Genomic DNA, 26214 nt, shown 5'->3' on the forward strand with positions numbered 1-26214 from the left:
TGCATATCTCCCAAGGCTTTCTTTACTTCTTCCGGCGTTACCTTTGGGATTTCGAATTCCTCTAGACTATTTTCTCTTCCATTATCGTCGTGGGTGCCACTGGTACTGTATAAATCTCTATAGAACTCCTCAGCCACTTGAACTATCTCAACCATATTAGTAATGATATTGCCGGCTTTGTCTCTTAACGCATACATCTGATTCTTTCTTCTTCACTGTTTTTCTAATCTAACGGGGAACTATTCAAAGCCTTGGGTTTTAAAGACAGTGAAAGTAGAATAGACTTTGAACAGGTAGAAATAACTAAACGGAGGCTATCAGATTGGTGGACAATATCAACGCAAAAGTAAAGGAGTAAATACGTAGGTATGCATGCATATAGAACCATTAGAGGCTAGGTGGCGCGCGTCGCCGCCGCCTAGCCTGAGGCTGTCTGCCGTGGTGGTTGGTCGTGGCTCGCGGACGCTCCTGTGGACGAGGCTTCAGCGACTTCGCTCGTAGCTAAGTACTCTTTTATCTTTATTAGCTAGTGTTTTGAAGTGTTTTCTTTTGCATGGAGTAGGGGCGCAAATTTTGAATTTTTGTTAGGAGTAGGAAACGTACCGGCTTTGTCTAGGTCTGGCGGCACCCTCGTTAGGCCTAGGGAGTAGTTCTTTCAGCTAGCTCTTCGGATTCTTACATGGAGTAGGGAGTGATAATTCTTTGTTTTTGTTTGGGATAGCGGTCGAGGTCGGGTTTACGTGAGTGATTTGGCGAACTTGCTCGTTGGGCCTAGGGACGTAGGCCTAGCGATGAAATCGAAAAACGTGAAGGCCGCGGGGGACGGGGAGCAAGTGCAGTGCGACGAGTGCATGCGCTGGTGCTTCCTCGACGAGACTGAATTCCAGAATTTAGCAGAAGCGGTGGGGTCTAGCTTCACGTGCAGGTCGTGCGAGGGCGTCAGGGAAGCCGTCCAAAAACTGGAAGGGAATTGGGCGGCTAAGTTTGAAGAGCCTAAGGCAAACCTGAGGGAGGAGCAGGAGAAGCGGGTAGCACTGCAGGCGAAGGTTGAAAATTTCGTCAAGGTGGAGGCGGCCCAGGCCGCGCAGTTGGTGAAGACTGTGGCCGAGCTTGGGGAGGCGAAAGAAAGGAGCGCCGAACTGCAAAGACGGCTCGACGCTCTTGAGACTCGGGCAGCGGATAATGTCGGGTCAGGACACCAAAGCGAGGGCAAAGTGGGAGGCAGGGAGCCAAAGCAAGCGGTCGCCAGCTCGCCGCCGGTGAATCGGAGTAGCTATTGGCGGCGAGGAGTTACGGAGTCGCCCTCTATCGGAAGCGCCTGGCTGGCGTAGTATGAGGGATCACGTGGCGCGCTCCTCATAGCTTTTGCTGTCAGCGCTCACTGAAAACACCACGCGCGAGCTTTCCCGGACATTTCTGTAAGCACTTTCGAAACGAGAGAAGTTTCTTACTGTCTAAATAATAATCTTGGGCAAACTGAAAGCACACAATCGTTTACAGTCGCTATCTCTTTACCGAATACGTACAGTGAACGCCACTGCGCGCGGTCGCCGCGATGGAGTCTGCCGAACCGGCTTCTTGGGTGAAAGGTAGGTGAACGCTGAGTGCAAACTATGTGAAATATGTTCTTATAGTGTTTGTATAACTAAATGGAGCGTAATAGAATGAAGCCTCAATGCAGCGATCGCGCAGATTCGCAGCGACCGACTGCGCGTCTGCATGCTTGTCCGCGCACTGTTTCGCTTTCTCCGCGCGTGCGTTTTCGCACCGTGCCATGAGCTTTAGGCCGCAGAATATGAGCATTTGACAGTATACACGCAACCATTGTTGCGTAGGCGCTATCAGAGCTGTTCAAAAATAATTTCATTGTAGAGACTTCAACGCCTACGGGGACTGTGATGTGCCGTCGCGACGATTCAATCTTTTTTTTTCTTCAAAATTCTTTGTCCATTCGATACTATTTCTCGAGTTGCGTCGCACTGGATGTTTATCGGCGTTCTCAGCGTGCAATTTCTCGCTGCTCCTTTTTTGTAATCCAGTGCATTAATTCATAACACAAACATGACCATATGCCATGCTTTCTTCAAATGTGCTTCTTACCACTGCCTTTCTACTCCACTGAACTTGCCAGTATCTATAGTATCGACAAGTTGATAGACCAAACCGTCATGACATTAGTCGGGCAGCGGACTCGGGCGTGCGTCTCAGTGCGCGTTTTCAGAACATCGCAGACCGGGCGCCGTAGCAGAAATCTTCCCCGCGTCTGTGCTTGCTGCATACCCGAGTTGTAGCCGATGACTGTTTGACGGTTTTATGTTTCGCGAGCCAAGCTTCACACAGCTTCTTGTCCTGCGGCTACGTGTGAATAAGGCTGACACCGGCCTCCGTGACGTGCGTCTGGCCCTGCGGCACCGAGCAGTAGCCTACCATGTCGCGCGCCTTCAAAGGCAGCCACTACCTATTGTAGTGCTTTCAAACGTTGTAAAGGAGACACTCGAAGCGGGAAAATTTCGCCACTAAATGAAAACCGCAGCGTACGAGGGAATTTAAACTCGTTTTCAGTTCGCTTCGGCGCGCCCGAAGCAGCCGACGCGGCCGCTATGTCCACGTGATCCCTCCTAGCACGTCACGCCGACGGTGGCGCCAGCTTTTCCAGTGGTGGAGCTCGAGGCCAATAGCGAAGCAGCGCAACACGCCCCGAGTGAGGCGACGCTGCAGCCACAGGAAGCCGGGAAGCAGGGAGAGGTAGGAGAGAGTGAAAGGGTGATTATCGCTGGCGACTCAAACATGGCTGGGTGCTCAAAAGCAATTGTGGAGAGGGTGAAAGGCGACAAAAGAGTGGCGGTAGGGACATTTCCAGGGCAGACACTGGGTTCTGTCATGGAGCGAGCAAAAGAAAAGCTCACGGAAAATGCCCACGTGCGCAACCTTGTCGTAGTAGCAGGTGGGCTAAATGACGTCCTGAACAGGAAAGGGCCAGGACTAGCCCAGCGCTTGGCGAAGGGGGTGGACGACTTGCGCGAGCTATCCCCTCAAGTGCAGATCGTGGTGTGCACGGTGCCGGAGGTGCCTGTGCGTGACAGTCACGTACAAAGAGCCGTAATGGCTGCCAATGAGGCAATATGGAAAATGAGCCGAGAGAAAGGCTTCGAGGTTGTCGAAGTAAACAGGGAAGTGAGAAGTTGTGGTGGTTTTAAACGAGATAGGATCCACTTCAATTACAGGCTAGCACGAGAAGTGGGCTGGCGACTTGGGGCTCGCGCTGTTGCTTTTTTAGGGGGCCCGCGGGCGCTCAGGAGGTCAGAGTAGGTAGTAATAAAGAAGGTCCCTTAGGGGAACATCAGAAGAGCATCGCCGTCGATAACAGAAAAAGGAGGAAAGCAAGAACAAGAGCTCGCCGTGCTATAGGCTACATAAACATGCAGGGCGGTAGAAGAAAGGAAAAGTGGGCAGAGATTGAGGAGCAGTTACATAGAGAACAAATAGGGGTGTATGCGCCCTCCTCTCTTGTTTACATCTTTCGCAAAACCACGCCGCGCTGCGCGTGGTATCGCGCGCGGAGCGCGCGCGCTCGCGCAACATCCGGCAGAGCACGGTGCAGGTAACACAGCGCAACAAGACACGGTGACTAACGCAAACCCGCCCACACAGCGCCTTTGCCACGGCACGAAACCTACCAGAGCAACACACGTGTGAGCGCTCAAAATCAGAACAACGCCACCATTGTGGCCCAAAAGGCGTGGCCATACAGCAAAAAAATAAAAAAGCAGCAAAAAATGAGCTTGCTAGGCTTTCGACGACGCCTCCGGGGCGCACGATCCTAGAGAAGCTAGGCTTTGCACAAGGAGACATAGAAAAAGACTTTGCGGACCTCCCACGGGACATCCGCGCCAAGATCATGGTCCGCCCTATACCCAGAAACGTACACCCCGAAAACAACAGGGGCAGACGACAAGCGAGAGGACAATTCCTTCTTAACCAAGCCTTGGCGAACCGTGAACGCTCAGCTTTTGTGGACGCGGCGGCATACACGGGAAACAAAGCTTTCGCAGTGGCGGTTGTGGACGGCCGTGGATCCACAAGATATGCAGCCACGGTAATTGCAAGGAAGCCTGAGCAGGCCGAACAGGTTGCGATCGCTGTTGCGCTCACCGACGACAATCTTTCTCATATCTACAGCGACTCAATAGCCGCTATCAGAGCATTCCAAAAGGGCACGGTCTGCGCACAGGCTCTCAGGATTGTTTCAAAGAAAGAGATTAAGAACCACTTCATATACTGGTTCCCGGCACACTTAGGACCAAAGATCGGCGACGTCCCCAACCTTAACGAGGCGGCACACGAGGCTGCGCACGCGCTTACAGACCGCGCGGCTTCACCCAACCACTCGGAGAATAAGGACGCGCCCACTACATACAATGAAATCACTAAACACTACTACCTACAACGCAGACAGTATAGCACGCCACACCGCACGCTCACTCGAGCTCAAGGGGTTACACTCAGAATGCTACAGACAGACACATACCCCACTCAAAACAGATTACACCATTACATGCCTGAGCTCTACGACAAGTCTCATTGCACCGATTGCAATACATCCCTTAACGTACATCATTTACTCTGGCCGTGCTCGCAAGCTCACGTAAACTACGACCAGGACAAGCGCAAGTTTGAAGAGGCAATCCGGAGTGAAGAACTCGCTCTCCAACTCTGGGCCGTCCAGCAGGTCCACGACGCCGCCAGGAAACTCAACCTCCCGGTTCCGTCGTGGGAGACGCCCACTCCATGAGAGCCCAAAGCTCTCGTGGCCTGCAGGACCTGAATAAAGTTGATTTCCTTCCTTCCTTTCTCCTAGCGCGCGGAGGGGGTAGGGCCGCTCCTTCTCCGTGGGGTGAACGCAGACACTTTCAGGACACCTTGAAGACGCGCTTGGCAAATACCGTTCCGTCTGTGACAATGATTCATTTTCTACTAAAACAGCACGTAAAAAGCTGTTTTAGCTTTATTATTACGCGAAAACATGTTTTGTTTAACTATGAGAACTTGTTATTGTGTGTACAACCACATGTTACGTAAAAAGTATCAGTGGGCCGCTAAAGTTGGACGACAGACGACAAGGTTCGCGCTCGCTTTGAAACAGTTGGTCGTCTGTTCCTGCTTTTCTTCGCTTGGTCATGCATCGTGGGTGAGTAAAGATGTAATATGCGTGAATGGAAACGTTTCATGAAGATTTTACTTTGATAACGCGTTATTTGCCTAGCCATATGGCCGGCGTTGGGCGTACCCGGTGGTTCTAACGGGTGCGTTGCGTTCACCCAAATAGCCAACTTATTACTGATTTGGCTTGGCTCCCGTTGGATTTTTAAAAGGCGGCGGTAGTGCGCTTTAGACATTTCTTGAATTTCTTGTGAGCGTCTGTGCAACAAGGTGTAACCTTTCTCTATGGTGAAACCTTTACGAGGTGTTTCTGCGTTGTATGTTCGATTTAAGTGGTCTTCGCTGCCGTGGTTAGTTTGTTTGGCTGGTTAGTACATGTGCAAACGGTCTTTTGTGATGTTCTGGAGTTGTGGAAGGTCGTCGCCCCTATTGCAAGTACTTGCGTTGTCGCGACATCATTCGAACACTATACGATCAGAGCAGAAACAAGTGCTGTAACCTCTCGAAGTATTGGTCAATGCACGGTGGGAGCCCGTTTTATCTGCGGATGCGTGCTTGCACCAACTCTGACGAAACTCTGATCATTCGGGACCTATGAAAGCAGTGCTGTGTTGTTTTTGTTCCCTGCTTAGTTCGCCTGTTTACATACTCGCCTGAATGTGTGCTATTGTGGTTTTTAAGTTTTCCCCCGTGGGTCTGTACCAGATACCTCGCATTCAGCTGCTTGTCACCTGTGGTCGTTTATAACTTTGCTGCAGAATTTTGTCCTTAAGTCGAATAAACTTTGGAAGGAAATCGTGAAGCTTTACTCCCGGAAAGCGCTTGTACGTCCATAGAATTTACAGTTCAAATGCAACACATATCCTCATTTAAATTTTAGAAGAATTTATAGTTTCCGTAAATTGAAATTGCAGATAAACAGAATTCAATAAATTGAAGATTTCTATATGCACACCAAATAAGTTCTGCAAAGTAAAACGGTTTGTTACATTAAAGTTCAATATATGGAGGTCTAATTGTACAAAATTGATTGATATAGGGGTTGATTGGATACAGGGTGTGCATATTCACACGCCTGGTTCCGTAGTCAGTCGTTACGTGCCGCTCTACTTGAGCAATAAACCAAGCAACAATGTTAATGTTTTCGAACTGTTCATATATCGGGAGCACACCAAGAAGGTGATCTAAAACCTCCAGGCATATGGTGACTTTCTGTTCCAAAAGAAAAAAAAGTAATAGTAATAATGTGTACAGTGGCATAGCAAGAGTAAACAAACAAAAAAGCTGTCTTTTTAAGACAATGCTACATTTTTTTTTTCCTAATTACAGCAGCTGTGCAAGGTGTTCTAGACCAGTTACGATATTTGAAAATTCAGTGTGATGGGCCAGTCTGTTTCCCTTAGTGTTATAATGGCCTCATATTCTTGCGAAGTTAATCATATGACTCCTGTATCCTTACTACATTGAAGTCCTGAAATGTTTTATCCCGGCCACTGCTCCTCATCCACCATGCTGCTTCTGCTTAATAGTTCTCAAGGCAATTATATTGCCCTCCTCTCCCTATTATTCAGGCAGAGAAACAGATCCACATGGCCATCACAAACTAATTTTCACTTGCACATGCCCTGACGTTCAAAACATTGCAGTTGAGCTGGAAGCTAGAATCAAGCTAGAAGCTAAAGGGAAGCTAGAATTAGCACTAGTGAAATGTGAAGGTTGTTAGCAAAAGTGCCCACAGTGTGTGAAGCCACAGTTTATGCGAAGATAAAAGTTTTGAGAAAAATTGTATAAATTTTGCAGTTGATATTGTTGTTTTATTAATGCTGCTCTTGCTTTATTTATCCTTTTTTTTTAGTCACCATATGTGTTAAATGTCACAGCATTTGATATTATAGCATTGACATATATCAGTGGGGTGGGGGGTCCTCATCTGGATAGTTCATTTCTAATGCATACACTTTGCATGGCTTGTTCGCGTTGCCAACACCTACTGTATTACTTTGCTATTAAAACCTTCACAATTGTTTTTCACACATAAATAAAACAAGCAGTCTAGAAATGCTCCTTTGTCTCATGCAATATAGTGCTCCTCTCAACTAAAGCTGTATGTTCTCGAGACACAAGTTGACAGCTACATGTTAGCTGCAAAACCTCTTAAATTTGCAACAATATTGAATATATTGAGACAAAAGAGCTATATTGGTGAACATAATGCTGCTGATGCTGACCAGCACATGAGTAGTGCTTCTTTTATTACAAACATTTAATCACATTGCAGAGACTGTGTACCACTTAAATCACAATCATTTTATTGAGATATTTTTGTGTCATTTGCATGTGGCAGAAGCAGGAAATAGTAAGCTGACTCTGCCTTAAAGCAAACATATGCATGAGAGAGCGCTTAAAGCATTACTTGTTCAAACCGAGGCTTTGGTGTCTAGATTTCACGACGAAGAGAGTAAAATGTGAGGTCACTTGCCCTGTATTCTGAAACCATCTATGACTGGAAGCTTCATTCTACTGAGATGAGCGCAGTGCCACCCCTTGACTGAAGACGATGCTGTGTTTCACAGTAATTGACATGAAGTTTAATTAAAGCTAAGCAACCGCCTGTGTCAAGGAGTGGGGCTGCTGTGCATTTGAATCCAGGTGGAGGGTTGAGTGGAGAATACAGAAGTTAGTCATCTTTACCGATCCTTGAGCCTCTTAAGAGATTTCCTACAACATTTAAGCTCAGCCTTTCTGTTTTCTTACAGCATGGTTATTACAGGTGGTACAAAACATTCCATTGTACAGTTTCTATAATTCTTTGGGAAAACATACATCACCTCACTAAACAGGAATAGGCTCAATAGGTTCACTGGTATCATCTATAGTGTTTCCATCCAAGACCTATTGCTATTACAAGGCATTGCAGACATTCAGTGATGTAGCCAGAAATTCATTTCAGGGAAGGATTCTCCACTGGCCACTACCACTCCCCCATCACCTCTCTCTCTAGCACTATATAAATGTGTGAAGGGTTTTACATCACACCAAGGCAAACTCCTAGCACTCCCCGGACAGGAATGCTTTAGCAATGAGGATGCACATTTTTACGTTGCCAGAACTTTGCTTAACTTCTGACAAAAGTTTTTCATTGCTTAGACTACGCCTAAAATTATGCTATCATCCTTGTGCTGTTTTTAAAAATGACTATATTAAAAATAACATTTTGTTTACAAATTGATGTATTTATATAATGTATATTATCACCTTGTTGGTACATTACTTAGGAAAGTGAACTGTGCTAAAAACATGACAGCGCTCTGTCTTGTGTCTTCTTGTTTGCAGCCCAGACTTGTTGCAGCCCAAGTAACAGTGAAGGTCAGCGTTATTTTCTTACCAGATTTGCTAGTGAGTGGTTCAGCCATGGCTGTGTATGGAAGAGAGCGGGCACTATTTTGCAAGTCGCCTATTACTTAATTGCAGGCATTATGGGCATGCTTCCCTGACACCTGCCTATTCTAAAGACTGCAAAGCAGCAAGCACAGCACATGCTATGACAGGGTAGGTGAATCTCAGCTAAGGCAACTGGCCACAGCTATCTGGTGTTGAGCGATCGAGCAGTGATGAGACTATCCCCCTATGTCCCATAATTTTTCACTTCATTCTTGATGCCCTTAATGCGTGTCACCACCCTAGCCCCCTTACTGTATCATCCTCCCCACTCCCTGGAGCTCTCTGAAACTCTTTTCAGCTAATCACTGTCCCGCTTTTCAACACTCACGCGGTTGTTGAATGACACAGCATTCTATAACATTCCTATATTTATGTTTCTGTGTGGACATCGAGGCCATTCACCTAGCTCCCATAGTTTGTTGTGGCGGCTTCTTAGCTTCCCTGGTCCAGCACCCCGTCCTTGATATAGATTGCCGCGCGCAGATCAGCATTCTGTAGGCCTTTCTTTCTTGTCCCGTTTTCTCTCCATTTTTTTCATTCTTAGCAGTGTGTACAAACTAGCCTGAGAGCAAGCTCTTCTGAAGTTTATTAGCATAATGAAAGTCAGAGTCAATGGAAAGTAAAAGAAGAAAGAAGAAGGTGGGGGGAGTGTTCTTTATGAGTTTTCTAAACAAGCAAGCTGATATAAGTAAGTTGTATAATAGCAAGCACCACGTATAAAAGAATAAAAAACACATTTGCACTTCTCGTCTGACGAAATTTACTGTGCTTTTACAGAAATGAAAATCATTGAAAAGGAAGTAAATGTTTACGTTGAGATACGAGCACGTAATCTGTAAGCCTCGTAAGCTTATGTCAAGTAAAACAACATGAAATCCTGAGAGATTGAGCTTCTTAAGTACACGTGTTATAATAGGAACACCAACCTTCTTCAGTATGATAAAAGCACTGTAGATCAAGGTTCTCCACGTAGTGGAAACATTGTTAAATCTGTTAAGATGTGAATGTGGGCAAGTTGGTAACAAAGTTCTAACTTGCTAAAGCACATTACTGTCCTCATCGAACTAATGACTATAGTTTCTTGTACATGTGTCTTGATCACATTAGCACAACATTATGCATTTTTAGCTTTCTTTAATACATTCTGTAGCCCCTCAATGGATTCAAGATGCTAGAAACCTATGTTGAACTACAAAGTGCTTGCCATTAAAAAAGACAAGAAGTCAGTTCCTGTGTTAGAAATATTTATTAGTTAGAGAAAGGCTAAAATTTAGTATGAACATTAGCCATGTCTTGAAGTTTTCATCCTACTCATTTTACAGTTGAAGCTAGCTTGCTTCTCAGGTTACTTGTGCTTAGAATTAAAGCACAACAAACAGATGAATGGCTTGCCGGGGCGTTATTCACAGAAAGTGGTCACTTTTCTCACTCTCACCATAGTGTTTGGGCTACTGCTGGTACTGTTGGCCGCATAGCAGCCAGTGCAGAGCCACTGAGTGTCGTGTGCCGATGTGCCAGTTTTTCTTAGCATGTGGACACTTCTCCCACGAGTTTCTTCGATGTTGTCTTGACGAGGGCCGAACAGTGAATGAGCCAGTTCATCTTGAAATTTTATAATTGGCGTAGAGTTTCCTTCAAGCATGCCACGAATGTTCCACGCATTTATGATGACACATCCAACAAGCAACTCAACAGCTACCTTTCTGTACCACTTGAGTCCTTTTCTAAGGCAGTTGTGGTATAACGTCATTTGGTCACTATAGTCGACGCCCTTTTTTGCTGCATTGTAATCGAGACCGGCCTGATGTTTCATGATTGGTGCATTGTCCCTTGTTTTCTTCCCACTGTCCACCAAAGTTGCTTCATATTTGGCGACAGATGTGAGTATCAGAACAGGCCTCTTGTCCATCCACTTCAGTGCCTTCACTCCATTTTTGGACTGAAGTTCGGTAACACTGCCATTTGCAACCTTTACTTCAGTGAGATCTTTTGGCAGCCCTTTCCTCACTGAGCAAACTGTGCCACGAATGAAAGTGTCTTCCTTTAGAAGGCGAAAAGTGAGCGGCAAGCTCATGTAGAGGTTGTCTACGGACAGCGGGCACACAACTTCCTTGTAATTTTGCAGGAGTTTCAAGCATACATCTTCGGCATGTCCGATGCCAATTGTTCAGTCACACTTTCCGGCATATACATCAACCTTTAGCCTGTAACCGTCTTTGGTACATGCCTTGAACAGCCTGACTCTGTAAGAACGAAAGTCTGCTACGCCATGGCACTATTGTTTCATCTATCACAACCTCCTTTCCTGGCTCAAGCACAGTGGCAAAAATTTTGGTTCAATTTCTCTACCAGAGGATGGATCTTAAAGACATGATCCTGCAACTCTGCAACCAGTTAATTGTCCGCAAAATGCCGGAACCTCAAAAGTAGGGAAAAGGCGGTCACGGCTCATATTTTGATGAATGAGTTCAACACCATACAGGTTACTTTTTGCCCAGTAGTGACTCGGATAGGAAGATGGACGAGATTAATACAAATTGGTATTCCAACAAATGCTTTCGTTTGTTGGAGATTGGTTTCCATCCAATTTTTCAACTTTGATTTAGATTTGGGAGTAGGAAGACGGAGGAGACCAATACAAATCAGTATTCGAATAAATGCTTTAATTTCTTTGGCATTGGTTTCCGTCCAATTTTTCAAGCGTGATTTAGATTTAGGAGTAGTTGACTTCAACACTTGTGTGAACCTGTTTGTTTCATTGACCATCATTTGCCAAATGTCATCCGTAATAAACAGTGAACATAAAGATGGGGCATAACGGCTAGATGGCAACTGAATGATAGTGGGCGGCCTAGAGTACGTGTGGTGTCACACTAGGCGAAGTGGTTGTTGCCGGTGTCCATTTCTCTAGAGATGGGCTGAGAGAAATGAGAGCATTGTATCCTGAATCATTCACCTCAGAATCATCAGTCAGGTCTGACTCTCCATTCGACATGCTGGCTGAGGTCTGTGATGGTTCGTAAACACTATCTTTGTCACTACTGTCCACTGCTGAACATCTGACACTGAAGCACTTGACTCATCCGCTGGTGATCGCGAAGTTGCTGGTGCATTCCTCTGGCCCAAAACTAAGTTTATTTGTTTCCTCTGCATTGTGCTTTTTTTTTTTTCATCCGTAAGGGGCATGAGGATCTATCTATTAGACACGCTGAAAAGTTTGGGAGTTGCAAGAAAAATGCAGGTACTTATTCCAATGGCACGTATTTCAAAGACTGCTGCGAAAGTTTGCAAGAAACCCAACTGAGAAATGCGCCGCCACTCCACTCTCCGAAACAAACATGCCACCCCATGTCCAATGCAATAAAAATATATATTAGTTGCAATTTCAAACCTCAGATGGCAACACAAGAGCGAGAATTCTTGCGTGTGGGTCACTGGTGAGTCACGCCACACACAGCATAAAAACGTTTTCGTTGAGTGCATCGTGGATTGCCAGTGGGTCATAGCATTTAACATCAGACAAGTAGTCTACTGGCTATCTATAATCTCGCGCAACAAAAATCGTACCTCTGAGTTAAAGTGTCATAATGTTATCGCAGCAGCAAGCAGATGAATGCCCGTAACTTTGCTGCTGCATAGGAGCACAGGCTGTGCTGTGATGGCACTCAGAGTGACACGTGACTTAGATTCAAGGCAGCATCAGTTATTTGTTGAATCTGTTGCTGCAGTGAACTAATTAAAGTTTAGAGAAATAATGAAAAATACAACCCGAATGTCTGGGTGCTTTTGTTTTACTTCGCACTGTAGCAAGAGAGATGAATTTCCGTTTCGTCTCCTTTTCCCGACGTTTGCATGCGCGCAGAGAACGAAACTATACGTCATTGTCTACTGTGTTCCAGCATTGCGATCATGAATGCTCTTTTATCCTCTCGCGTTTGCCTCAGTGCTGGGGCACTGACTTATACCGCTAATCACGTGTTCTCGTGTAGAGCGCGCATTATCGTCCGCTACAGGAAACGAGACAAGCGCAACAGCTCGCGCGACACCGTCACCGGAAGTGTGCCGGTGACGGTAAAAAAAAGAAGACGGCAGGGTATACCCGCCGCGACCCCTCGGCTCCGGTATGGGAGAACGCAGTGAAGGAAATTTGCTTACACAGGCGAAACGGGGAATGTCGAGAGAGTGTTTATATAGGCGGCGACGCTCGCCTCCTGAAATCATGCGTTCGCGGCACTTCAATCATTCTCTATCTGCTGTTAATGAACCAATTTGAAAAATGCTTACGGTAGAACACTTCTTAGAGGGCACGTAACAACTTTCAGTATATAACCAAAATTTGTTATGTAGCCTGTGAGGGGCCCTTTAAAACAAACTCGGTAAAAATCGGGTGTACTGTGGGATGTTGTTACAGCTGCGTCGAGCTTCACAGCCCTCTACACAAGCATTGCTGTGAAGCCTGTGGCAGAAATAGAGTTTTATTCAATCAAAGGACTGCATAGAGCGCGCTCTCGCGTTGTGCTACGTGAATTAAATCATTCGTTTCCTGCCTGCACAAACGTTTGCATCTCGAGTGGATTTCAAGCACACCGTATAATAACGTGCAGTTCCGTCGTGCTTCGCAGCACTATACACAAGCACTGCCGTAAAGCTAGTGGCAAAAGTACGATGTCATGAAACCAGATCAATGCATATACCTCGCTATTTTGGTGCGCTGCGTGAATGGAAACATTGCTTGCCTTCCTGCACAAACGTTTGCATCTCGAGTTAATATCAAACAAATCATATAATATGTGCAGTTTCGTCGAGCGCTTCACCGCACTGCATGCAAGCATTGCCGTAAAGCCTGTAGTATAAATAGGGTTTCATGAAGTCAAATTAATGCGCAAACCTCGCACTTGTGGTGTACAAGGTAAACAAAGAATTCGTTGCCATGTCTCCGCAGTAGTTGGTCACGTTGATTTGTGTGAGCATATTGGTTCATGTGCCCCATCTACCTCTGTGATGAGAAAATAAGCAAGAATATCAGCTGCTATGTGTCGATGCATATGCTTTTTATTACAAGGTGTAGGAGCAGTACATCTTACTGCATGAGTAAACCACTCATGGAAACAGTACGTTCCTTGAACATTGTAGCTATTTAATAGCCTAGGAAGCGCGCTATATTGGAAGTTGCAATTTTTTTTCTGTTCGCAAAATTCAATAACTCGATGCTTTTTCTAAAAGCAAAAAATTATAAATTTCGCAATGATACGTATGCTGCGTCAGTAAGTTAAGTAGGCAGCACATAATTAGGCTAAACCAGAGGAATATCCGCAGGTAGGGATTTATACAAATGTACAAAGTATTTAAAAAAATGTTTTCAGTGTGGAGTAAGGAGTTGCATGTGCGTCCAGCGCTGATTTCCAGCGCTTAATTTTTGTTGAACCTTGATGTAACAAAGACGTAACACTCAGCACTCTATTTTGTTACATCAATTTTTTTTTTACAATGGAACACTGCATTCTACTACAGGTGCCGCTCATGCGCCCCAAAATTTTGGCCCCTCTAAGGAAGTCACTGTTCTCTAAGTTTCGCCCGAAACTTAGATATCGCTACTTCCTATTGACACTCGTGAAACCAGCAGCCACGTCGGCTTGCCGCCTTTACACCGGCCGCAAATTACTTTTAAAAAATGTGGCACGCGCGGGCCGTGTATATGCACTCTGCTGCGCGCGGACAGCCATATGCACGGGCACGGCCAGGCAAGAGACGTCGCGCGCTCTCTGACCCTAGCGCGCACTTGATCACGGGACGTGGACAGCGCGCATAAAGCTGCCATCCTTCTCGGCTCACAATCGCACCCTTTCATTCGCAATTAACCCCAGCATGTGGGATGCAACGGAGCACTATAATTTTTGTCACACTTGGACTTTAAACCAAACATCAGGGCGATGGCGAAAATTCGCTTAGGGTGTCCAAAAATTGCTATCGCAATAATACACTATGGAGAAAGGTATTATGTAAATTATCTGTGGATGGGTCGAAACCCCCTAATTTCCCAAACACGCACCCATCCACTGGCACGCTGCACACATGGATCCCGCGCGGCACGCTGCATCATTAAGGCGTATCGTTCTTCGCTAGCTCTATGATCATTTATGCAGTAGTCACTTGGCGAGTAGCTTAATTTCCAACCTATGCGCAAGTCTCGTAGCTGAATTTCGAAAGTACACGGACCATATATATGTTGGCAAAATAATCGGAACTCACTATTTAGACTCGCCAAAATTATAATTAGCTGCTCACTTGAACTCATAAGGATATATATTCTTATGAGTAGTATATACTACTCAGCCGAGCTCACTCGGGCTCAAACTCGCCAAAATACTGCTCAGCTGGGCTCACTCAGACTCATGGGATGATCTCAGGGAGTTGACTCATCAGTGAGTTTGCCAGCGTATGATGTGTGCTGAACCACAAACCTGGCTTTCTTGAATAAAAACAGTTGGTCGCTGCAGCATATGGATGCACATAAGTGTAATTCAGAGAGCGCGGCATTGTAAAGGCTGCCACAGTTACCATGCCATGCTGCAGCTCATTTCAATCATGTCAAATGCAATACCCCTGCCAGCTTTTAGTCAGTCGATCATTTTCCTGCCTAAGGCTTTGGGTGAATTTTCCTTGGCATCCATTTTGTTACTCTAACAGGTTACCAGTTATCTGTTGCCTATACGAAATTTGAAGTTGTGCACATGTCATGTGGACTCCATGCCAAACTCGTAGTACTGCATGCGTTTTTGCAGTTAGGTCTAGAGTTACAGAATCGCATGTGGGAGTTACTTTAGTTAGCAGCTGTAGCTTTGGAACAAACACGTGCATGAGAGTGTGCTTAAGTGTTACCTGTCAAGACTGGGAGCACCAAGGCAACTTGTGCAGTAAAGGCATGGGCAGTACGAGCCCACAGATTTTACTAAGTGTGGCTGAGGTGATGCGTCTAGATTTCACTATGAAGAGAGCCAAATAAAGGTTGCCTATCCATCATACCTATTCTGGAGCCTTTTCTTGAGCTTTTCTAAAACATTAAGCTCAGCGTGTACGCTTTATCACAGCATAATTATTACATGTGATATAAAACATTGTATTGTGCAGTTTCTCCAACTCTTCGTGAAGGCATCTATCCATACATTAAACAGGAATAGGCTCAATGTTGACATATCTCCACAGTGGGATCTCCAGGACCTCATACTGTCACAATGCATCACAGACATTATTTAAGTGAACTCCAGAAGTGAAGCTCTTCGTTAACATTGGCTAAAATTGTATTTTTATATAGCAAAGTGGTCATGCATAAATCTGTATGTCATGACAGAACACTTTGTTTCTCACGGACTTTAGTTTACAATTGTTTTCAAGATCAGGAAAATTGTGCAGTGTGCTAGTTGGTTCAACATACTTAACACTGTTGTGCGGAGTGACGAAGGAACAGGACTTGAGCGAGAAAACAATAGACACCTGAGCACAAACTATCAACTGGTGATTATCACAAGGGAATGATTCTGCTGAAAAGTAGGAACCAAAGGAAAAGACAAGTCGTGGAAGCATACAACCTCAAGGTGGACCCACAGGGCTCATGTGTCAGCCCGCCATCTATTTCACTCAGCAATAAAGAGATTAGCATAATCACTGACAATAGAGGGTGTAGGTAGACCGGGAAGAGGACTCCTGTGCATGCGTGTATGCTTTATGTACGCTTCACTTGCAGAAAAATAAACCAGTTCATAGTTTGCGCTCAGGTGTCATGTGTTGTTTTCTCGCTCAAATCCTGACCCTTCATCGCTCTGCGCAACAGTATTAAGTTTTCAGGTTGTTCACTATGTGATGTAGGAAGGGTAAAATTGATGGGAAATCCCAATATTCTCGGGCATATCGTGAAAAATATGGCCCAAGTCAAGTGTCATTTTAGGCTTCACTGTCCCCTTATATAGGGCAAATAGTAATAGTTTGAATTCTATGGACGCTGGTTGCTTTTTCTGACTTAACCTAGGCAGTGCTCAGCTCTCAGTTGAAAGGAACAGGTAAACAGGAGGACTTGCCACATACGCAGAAGGTAGCACTCCAGACTTAAGCTTAATATACTGCGTGCTTCCACAGCCCTAGGGGGCTAGTCTGTAAGTATTGACTAAGTGGACTGTCCATTCCAGTACACGCTGAATGAATAGAGCACGAGAGCCCATGGTGATGATTGCCACTTGCTCTACCAGCTTATAGCTCTACCTAATTGGTGTGTGCTGAAACAGTCCACTTAGTGGATCCTTACAGAATCCTTCCCTAGACTGATGTTTATGTTGGTAGGTTGCAAGTATTGCACTTTCTTTCCTTTGATGTGGGCAGTTCCCACATATGGATGCAATTTAACATATTGTATTCATATTGCCTTTGGTCTATACATATCTAATTCATGCTTATAACCAGGCCTACAAGCTCTTGTCCTGCATATTTATATAGCCTTCTCATTGGAGAATGGAGTCATTCTCCATTATACCCTCAAGCACGTGAAGTAGACACTGCAATAACCCCAAGGGAGGGGGGACAGTAACGCAAAAACCTTACTGGGCTTGTGGTGCTGCTGAAGGATGCACACATACCATTTATGCTAAAATTCCCAGCAGACATTCCAAAGTTTGTACGAGTTCGACTTTAGCTGGCTAAACTGAATGATTCATATTGAAGGCAATTCTTGCAACATTTGGTCAAACTGAATGAAACTGGACAGCACAATTAGCTGTGTTCATCTACCATTTATACGACTGCTGCCCCGAGCATTTTGCCTGTTACTTTGCCTTTCGTTTCTGAACTATCAAGTTCAAGTACACATGTACTTTATCACTGTGCAAGTAGAATGGCTTCAAGGCTTTTCCTGGGCATTCAACAGTCACTATTTATTCCTATAAACCTTCCTGCATGTGAAGGCAAAAGAAACTTATTAATTCATGCTGGAAGTATAAAAAGACAGGTATTTGCACAGAAAATGTTTATTTTGAGCACCGAGGTTCTTGCTGATGTAGATATGGTGCTGGCTCCCTCCTTGTCCGAAGCATGTGCTTGCTGTACACAGCACCAGATGATGGCTTCCTAGGTCAAAAGATCAAAGTGAAATAAGAGGCATTTTGTTTTAGCCCCGGAAAGAAAAAGCACGATTGAGACATTAACATGTATAAAAAATACTTGCCTAAAGAAAAATTAATACACAAGCAAATTCACTAAAGAGGTTCACTTTCAAGAGCGAACGTATGGTTACGATGAAAATTACAAGGAAGCTTCACTGCTCATTGAGGTTTCGGTTCAGTAGTTGTTGAGCCACGAGGGTTAGCATGCTACATCTTGCATATTATGTTTTGTAGAACAATATTGCACTTTGAACAATGTAGTGCCTATTTAAATGAACTGACAAGGAACGCTGAAACTCCAGGCTAGTTTGGTCTGCACAAGATATGATACAGACACTGTACTGCATTCATTTAGTGTTTTTGTCACTGATCTCATGCACAAAGGTCATTCACACCTATCCTACATGAAATGCAGTTACTTCTTTGAAGCTTCATCTAGTCCTTGAATTTGCTGCATGCTTATGTCTAAGGGAGTTCGTTTGGTTCCTGTTAATGTAGTACATCTAAGCAACTGTTATCAAATGCCCATAGTGTTCCCTTGCATGTACAAAACATTTTTGGCCCTTTCAAAGCACAATACTCATTACATTTGACACTTGGGACTCGTGCAAGGCGCCATTTAGTATTATATGCTTGTCCACATCTGATAATACTTTCATAGCTGGGTCATTCCCATGCCAAATGCCTTGGTTATTACTGTGACCATCTCACACTTTTCCTTTAGAATCTTCTTGTCCACTTTTAAGGAAGCACCCCACGACACAATGTCTCCATCCTAGTGGTGCTATGGAGTTAACTTATGTGCTAGTTGTAGCAGATGACGTCAACTGAAGGCCACTGAAGATAAAACTCTCTGCGACAATTCCTTTTACACAAAAAATGCAAACAATACAGAATAGTCAAAATGTAGTTATCTGGCAAGACTGGCTGCATCCATCATCTTTGTTTGGCGCAATTCTGAGGTGGCTCCATGTTACAAGGCGCTTGGCGATTATTGCCATGTGACTGTTTGGGACTCTATAAAACACAAGAATTGCCTTACTCCGGCCTTTCTCTTTGTGCAGCGGCCAAGGTTATTATTCGTCCAATCGCACCGTGTCCTGTTTGTGTGTCCATAGACTAAATTCTTCACCACATTGTTTTTGCCGTATTTCGTGAGTGACCCATGACTCATCTTGGGGTGGGACTTCTTATCTTTGGCGTTTGCTTCTATCTCTTGTCGTCAGCGCCTCACACAACTGGATGATGCCACTGGCAATTCTCTTCCTAACCAGGAAGAATGCATTCGTCTCGTCACCTCTTCCGATTACGTTCTTTGGCCACCTAGAGAAAAGATTATAGGTGTCAACTCCTGTAACATTGTGGATGGCGGCGTATTCATTCTACCCTATGACCATACCCTATCTCGAGCAATTCTGATTACCCCTCGCCTTATTCGCTTCTCTGAGGGGTCTGCATTGCTTACTGCAATAAACCAAATCGAACCCCAACTGTTGCCTCGTGGATCAACTGTCACTTGAGCTGTTGACACTCATGTCGTTGCAATTGTCACGAAGACAGCTCAGTGTGTTCTTGCGTCTGTTACCGTGCGCTGAACAAAATCGTGCGCAAAGATGTTCACCCCGTGTCACGGATGGATGATGCACTAGATTCACTCCACGGTGCTGAGTATTTTTCTAGCCTTGACTTTAGACCAGGCTACTGGCAAATACCGATGTCCAAATCTGACAAAGCAAAAACGACATTTGCTACCTCTGATGGGCTCTACGAGTTCAGTGCGATGCGTTTTGGACTCTGCAATGTGCCTGCCACATTCGAACGCATGATCGATAAGTCTTGTGTGGCTTGAAATGGAAAACCTGTCTGTGCTATCTCGACGACATTGTGTTTTCAACCATGTTCTCACAACATTTGCAACATCTTGATGAAGTCCTTGCCTGTCTTGCAAATGCTGGTTTGCAGCTCAACACACGCACACGCGCGTGTGCGTGCGCACACATACACACACACACACACACACAAATGCAGTTTGGCCAGCAAGGCCATCAAAGTTCTGGGGCACATAGTCTGCAAAGAAGGTATTCGTCCGGACCCCGAGAAGCTTACTGCCATCCTCGAATTTTGTGTCCACTGCGTCAAAAAGACATGCACAGTTTTCTTGGACTTGCTTCTTCCGGCACTTCATATGCAACTTCGCTACACTTACGTCCCCGCTCCATCAGCTCCTCCCCAGTAATGCACCCTTTGTTTCGTCCGACGAATGTGAACATGCTTTCCTGCTTTTGCAACATGCCTTGACGTCAGACCCAGTACTGCGCCACTTTGATCCAACCGCGCCCACCATCTTTCACACCGACGCTAGCAGTCAGTCTCGGTGCCATTCTACTACAATGCGACAACACATTCCGCGAACGAGTAATTCCTTAGGCTAGTCATGCACTAACCAGTGCAGAAAATTACTACACCATAACCAAGCAGGAGTGCTTTGCTGTTGGGCCGTGCAAAAATTTCACCCATGTCTTCATGGCTGCCATTTCACAGTCGTTACCGACCATAACACACTGTGCTGGCTTTCATCGCTAAAGAATTTATCAGGTCACCTGGGTTGCTGTGTGCTTCACCTACAGGAGTACGATTTCAATGTCACCTACAGGGCTGCAAAGAAGCATCAAGACACCAATGCTCTCTCTTGCTACCCTCTGCTGAATCATGACGATTCACCATAACCTCTCCGCGATTGTGTACGTCCTGAGTCCTCTTCATCGGCTTTACCCATTGTAGCCCTCGAATGGCTAAGACACAACAGTCCATCTGTCCTTGTGTCCCACTAACGCATCGACCCATACTGCTGAACTATTCTCCAACGCATGGAAGATTCTTCGTCACCTCCAAACGCCTGACTTCGTCGACAACTTAATCAATTCAAGCTGCACAATGGGGTTTTACATCGCAACATTTATCACATCGATGGCAACAAATGGGTCCCGGTCATACCATGTTCTCTGCAATGTGAGGTGCTTGAAGCCTTTCACGATCATGCGACGACTGGTCATCTAGGCTACCACAAGACTTACAACAGAATATGAAGTTGCTGCTCCTGGCCTGGCCCATCTTCAGCCGTTGCGAAGTATGTTGCACCCTGCGTTCATTGTCAAAGCAAACCCAACAGCTCCTTCTGGCTCTTTACAACCTCTGCCTTGTCCCGCTTCGCCTTTTGAAGCAGTTGGAATAGACTTGTACGGTCCTCTTCCCATGACCTCACATGGAAATCGTTGGATTGCAACGGCCATAGACCATCCAACACGCTATGCGGAGACAGCATCTCTACCATCCTGGACTGCTGCTGAAGTCGCCGATTTCTTTCTACACAACATTATCTTATGCCTCCCGGAATGACGGCGAGTTCCGTCCTCCCGTCGTGAAGTGCCAGCTTCAATCCTGCGGTCAAGTGCCCGCGAAAGGCATCCAAGACGAGCATGCTCGGACACTGCAAGAGTGCCCCTGGTTGCCGATTCCAGACGGCCTTAATCCAATTGAGCATGAGGGCCTCGTCCATATAGCCCTTTTCATTCACGCGAACGACATCCCGTGGGAAAGCCTCTTTCGGCAGCGTCTTCCTCTTGAATATTATGTCTGGGGGCAGCTTTCTGCCATCTGCAGTACACGCGAGCATCACCGTGAATGCGCGTTCCCCGTAGAAAGAAGCTCGACTTCTTTTGTGCCGTGTTCGCACACTGTGGTGAGCGACGGCATGTCGAACCACATCGGCGTTTCATCAGCGTTGCCGATCTGTTCCAACATGTAGCCATGCTGCTGCCGGAGACGGATAACATAGCGCTGGAATTCGACCAACTTGTCCTCGTATGCCTCTGGCTGCTTCTGCCAGATTGATGTGCGCTGTTGAAGTGCGAATCCCTTGCGTTGCATGAAGCGACGAACCCAATAAATGGAGCCCTTGAATTGTTCCTTGGGCAGTCCGGATTCTCGGGCGATCTCAATAGCTTTGATGCAGATGAGTTCTGCTGTGACTGGCAAAGATCTGGCACGATGCTCGCGGACAAAATCCGCCACCCTGTCTTTGAGCTCCGGGTGCACTGCGCCATAGAATAAAGAACTTCGTCAGAATAAAGAACCGCGCAGCGCCCGCGAGTTGGGCCGCGTCGGTCACCAAGGGGGCGATAACAATGCGGATGCCGAAAGGTCTGCGCTCCTACATGCTGCCAGACGACTATTCATGCTGTGCCAAGGGCCGGTATGTAAGTCAAGGGGTGAACTTTTAGGCTGCGTTCACACTTGGTCTTGGAGCAGGCGGAAGCGGAAAAAACTTGACAAAATCCGCCCGCCTAGGCGGAGAAACGGGCGGAAAACCAGGCGGCGAAAAAATCGGTCTCGGACCGATTTTTCCGCCCAGGCGAAGCGGAAAGACGTTCCGCTTTACCGGAAGCTGCAATCGCATGTAAACATCCGGTCGTAAAACGTAACGTTTTCCGTTGCTCATGGTCTATTTTTAGGAAAAGCAACTAGCTAAAGCTATCGAAACTATGTCTTCTTTATCTTCCATGGTAGACGAAAGTTAGAAACGACACGTGCAGTTGCGTGAAATGGTAGTTTTTAGTAACTGATGGGTCAATGAATGAACGTATGTCTTGAAATAGTGTGATGAACAGTGCCACCAGGCGGACAAACGTACGCAAACTAGATAAATGTGGGCGAAAGCGGACGTGGTTTCCGCTGCAGTGGCGAAACAAATGTGAACGTTTTGTACGTGCGCGAAAGAGATTATCCGGCCGCTTTGGCTTTTCCGTCCGCTTGCGGTTTCCCAAGTGTGAACGTAGCCTTAGTAATATTTTTGGGAAAAAACCTCAACCTATATTCGGCACTATACGGTACTCGCACTGCTGGAGACATATGCCGTGGCCGAGAACCTACGGCTTCCCGACTACTCGGGTGCCACCACCTGTGCCACACGCAGTTGCACTGCGGCACCCTGCCTAGATTGAGCCCATAAGCCAGGAAAGCCACGCACGGCAATCTATGTCCGCAGCACCCTGGCGCGTGCTGTTCTACCTGTTGCTGACATCGCCAGTGGCCCCTTGGAGTCATGCGCCGTTGTGGTACGCCTTGGCAGCCAGGACACGGCTGTGGCGAGCATCTGCATCCGTCCAGGAAAGCCGTGGGATCCCTCCAGCCTCATCCACCTGGCTGTTCGCCTTGGTGGGCATGCAGTCCTGTGCAGTGACTTCAACGCACACCACACGGATTGGGGAAGCCGCAGCTGCACCCGCTGAGGCAAAGGCCTCACAGATGCCATCAGCTGAGCTGGCCTGCTGACCTTGGAACACCAGGGAGCCCACCTACGTCTACCGCAGAGCTCGCACGGCCATTGACCTCTCCCTCAAAACTGAGCAGTGCTCCTACTCCTGGGCCACAACTTCGGACAAATGGGGGTCTGACCACTTCCCTATTGTGATCAGCCCCAGGTCTGGGAGAAGGCCTAGGTCAAGAACTTACGTCACAGACTGGTCCCTGTTCCGGAAGCACTGCAGCAAGTTGGACGATGGCCGTGACTTCCTGAGCGCCATAGTGGATTGTGCTCAGGCTGCCAACGTTCAGTGCTCTACCCAACCAGATACCCCCGCTCCAGACCTCCACCTGCTCAACATTCGTGCCTCCAGGCGCCGTATGGAGCGTGGAGCAATCCGGACGGGCAAGGCAGAGCATTGGACCGAGTACAGACGTGCAGATGCCCGCTGCAGACGCCTCTGCTCTGCCATCGAGGGCAGGTCCAGGGGACCCCTGGCTTGGAGACTGCTCAAATCCCTCACCAGCAGGAGAGGAAGCCTACAACCTGTCCTCACCGTGGCCATCACGCTGAGCATCAGCGAAGAGGCCCTTGCGGAGCTCCTCGCCAACCAGTTTGCGCCGGCTGTACCACGCACTGCAGCCATCCTGAAGGTAGGGCAGCCTTCCGTCAGCCTGCCTAGCTGCCTGCACAACCACCACACAGGGTCTTCGCTTCCGTAAATGGCCTGTCATCCAGTCTTGGGAGCCTGGCCTCACAGTTCATTGGCCCAGAAAGCAGTCCGAGCACTTTTTCGCTACCTGAGGGCAACAGACTTGAGTGCCCGACTATAGACATCCTACACTTAAGTTCTCTCTCTTCCTCTTTCACTCCCCATTCCCCTCCCCACGTGTAGGGTAGCAAACTGGACTCAGCCTGGTTAACCTCCCTGCCTTTCCGTCTTCCCTTCTCTCTCACCACCCAGGGTGGACATCGAGCCAGGTTATGGCTATCTACCAGGACCCGCTGACGCTGCACGAGCTCCAAGCATCGCAGTGCACCAGGAGCCCAGTGCACAAGGAACCCAAATGCTTCGCAACCTGGCCACCAGCGAGCAGCTGCACCTGCTTGACTGCTTAAACATCTGGCAGTCAGGGCAGGTGCCGGAGTCATGGCGCACAGCCTACGTGGCCCCCATCCTGAAGGCCGGCTGAAAAACGTGAGCTCCTATCAGCCAGTCTCACTCACCTCTGCTGCTTGCAAGCTGATGGAGACCATTGCTTTCTGGCCGATGAGCAGATAGGGTTCCGGCGGAGCTGATGCAGTGCGGACTCCATCGTGGACGTGGTCTCCACGCTGGAAGAGGCCAAGGCCTGCGGTGACGCCGTGCTCCTGGTGCTTATCGGCATGAAGGGGGCCTTTGACGGCCTGCCCTATCCAGTCGTTCAGCAGGCCCTGGACCTATTTGGTAGAGGGCGTCCCACAAGGATCAGTGGTGAGCCCTTTCCTGTTCAACCTGGCCCGACTGCCTGCTGTCCTGCAGACTGACCCCAACAACCACGTGAATACCTCCATCAACGCGGACCACATCGCCCTATGTGTGCGAAATCCACCACATAGCCACAGCAGTGTGCGCTCGGCTCTGCAAAGAGCGCTCGACACCGCCGCTGCTTACCTGAGCTGCATTGGCCTTGCCATCTCGGCAAGGAAGACCGAGGCCATGCTGCTCCACCCAAGAGCAATCGCCCGCTGCACAGCTGCAACTGGAAGGCGACCTTGAAGCCTGGCAGTGACGTACCCGGGGCTACACGTTCATCACCGGCTGACCTGGCTGCCTGCTGTCAAGACCCTGCATGTCCAGGTCCTCCGGGTCCACAAGGCAGTCTCCCAGCTTGTTGCCCGAGGACAGAGCTGCACCACTAGGTGGGCTCTGCGGCTGTACCATGCAGTAGCCACCTCACGCCTGCGGTACGTCCTCCCACTCATGGCACTACCACGTGCCCGTCTCAAGAAGCTGGAGCTGCAGCATAGGGCCGAGATTAGGTTCTGCCTGGGCGCTCCCTGCAGCTCTGAAATCGCTGCAACCTTGGCCGAGGCAGGAGCATGGTCCCCATCACTCCTGTCACAGCCCACATTCTACAATCAGCCACAGCTGTGCACATCGCTGAATGACACTGCGTTCAGGAATATCGGTGAATGGCTACTGACAGCGCAGCGAAATTTTGGTTCTAAAGCAATTTTTCCCGACCGTGCAATGAGGCCGCAATGCGAGACCGCAACGAGGCCGCAATTTGGTGACTTTATTCACTACCGCCCTTAGCCGGCAGATCTGAACCGTGCATCAGGAATGTGCATTTCCATTGGGGAACAATAGAAACTCTTATTTAGGCTAAACAAGCGCGCGTACGTACGTACTTACATGCCGCACTCGGGACATCTGCCATTCAAATATTCTGCCATGTAGCAGCACCGTAACCAAGTAATGTTACTGTTACGTGCTTCTGACAAAGACTCTAAATAACTCTGAAGGAGCGCAGTTCCGTGTAATATACGTTCTCTGCATTAGGACACTAGCACTGGCTGGCCGGTGTGGCGGTCCCTGCAATGCATCACAAAAGCTCGTGAGGAACCTGGCTATAAAGTATCATCACAGAACACCTATATATGGCATCATGCAGTCGAAAGATTAGCTACGCGTAGTAGATGCACATCAAACGCAAAGACGAAGTATACTTACGAGAAGCAAAAGCCCGAAAAATAAGCGATCCACCGCTTCGTGCACTCCGAGCCTGCCATATATGCCATATTATGCCGCCAAAAAGTTCGGATGTGACATCACAGACATGAAAAAAACAAAGACCGGATGTGGCGTCTCGGACGTGACGTTTGGGTGAACCTAACGTTTGCGCTGCGTTCACCGGGTGAACGCAGACACTTTCTTGTTTCTGGCGCAGTAAACAAAGCTATACTCAAATATTATCGCGTAAAATCTAACTCTACTTCTGCAGTATGTTATATAATGTACAACACGCTACATAAACTTTGTATGACTTTGAGATGGAAGCATGTTTTACTCTGGTTTGTTACCAGGACACACCAGGGTATGCATACTTGTGCGATTCTGTTCCCAATTTAACGTCAAAGAATAATTATTTATTCATTTTTGCAACAGCAAAACAACCGTGC

General features: G+C 47.1%; 2 long non-coding RNA genes across 2 annotated transcripts; one reads left to right on the plus strand and one right to left on the minus strand.

The window, feature by feature from the left end:
- The first annotated feature begins 5399 nt into the window (after positions 1-5399).
- LOC139055844 (uncharacterized) lies at positions 5400-24463 on the plus strand. The gene is made up of 4 exons (XR_011511933.1): positions 5400-5527; positions 8494-8526; positions 24014-24247; positions 24328-24463. It is a non-coding gene; the product is annotated as an uncharacterized lncRNA (long non-coding RNA).
- LOC139055843 (uncharacterized) lies at positions 17603-25851 on the minus strand. The gene is made up of 3 exons (XR_011511932.1): positions 24704-25851; positions 24277-24572; positions 17603-17712 (listed from the first exon to the last, which is right to left on the minus strand). It is a non-coding gene; the product is annotated as an uncharacterized lncRNA (long non-coding RNA).
- Between the last annotated feature and the right edge of the window lie 363 nt (positions 25852-26214).

The sequence above is a fragment of the Dermacentor albipictus genome, chromosome 2 (genome assembly GCF_038994185.2).
Source record: "Dermacentor albipictus isolate Rhodes 1998 colony chromosome 2, USDA_Dalb.pri_finalv2, whole genome shotgun sequence".
Lineage (NCBI taxonomy): Eukaryota > Metazoa > Arthropoda > Arachnida > Ixodida > Ixodidae > Dermacentor > Dermacentor albipictus.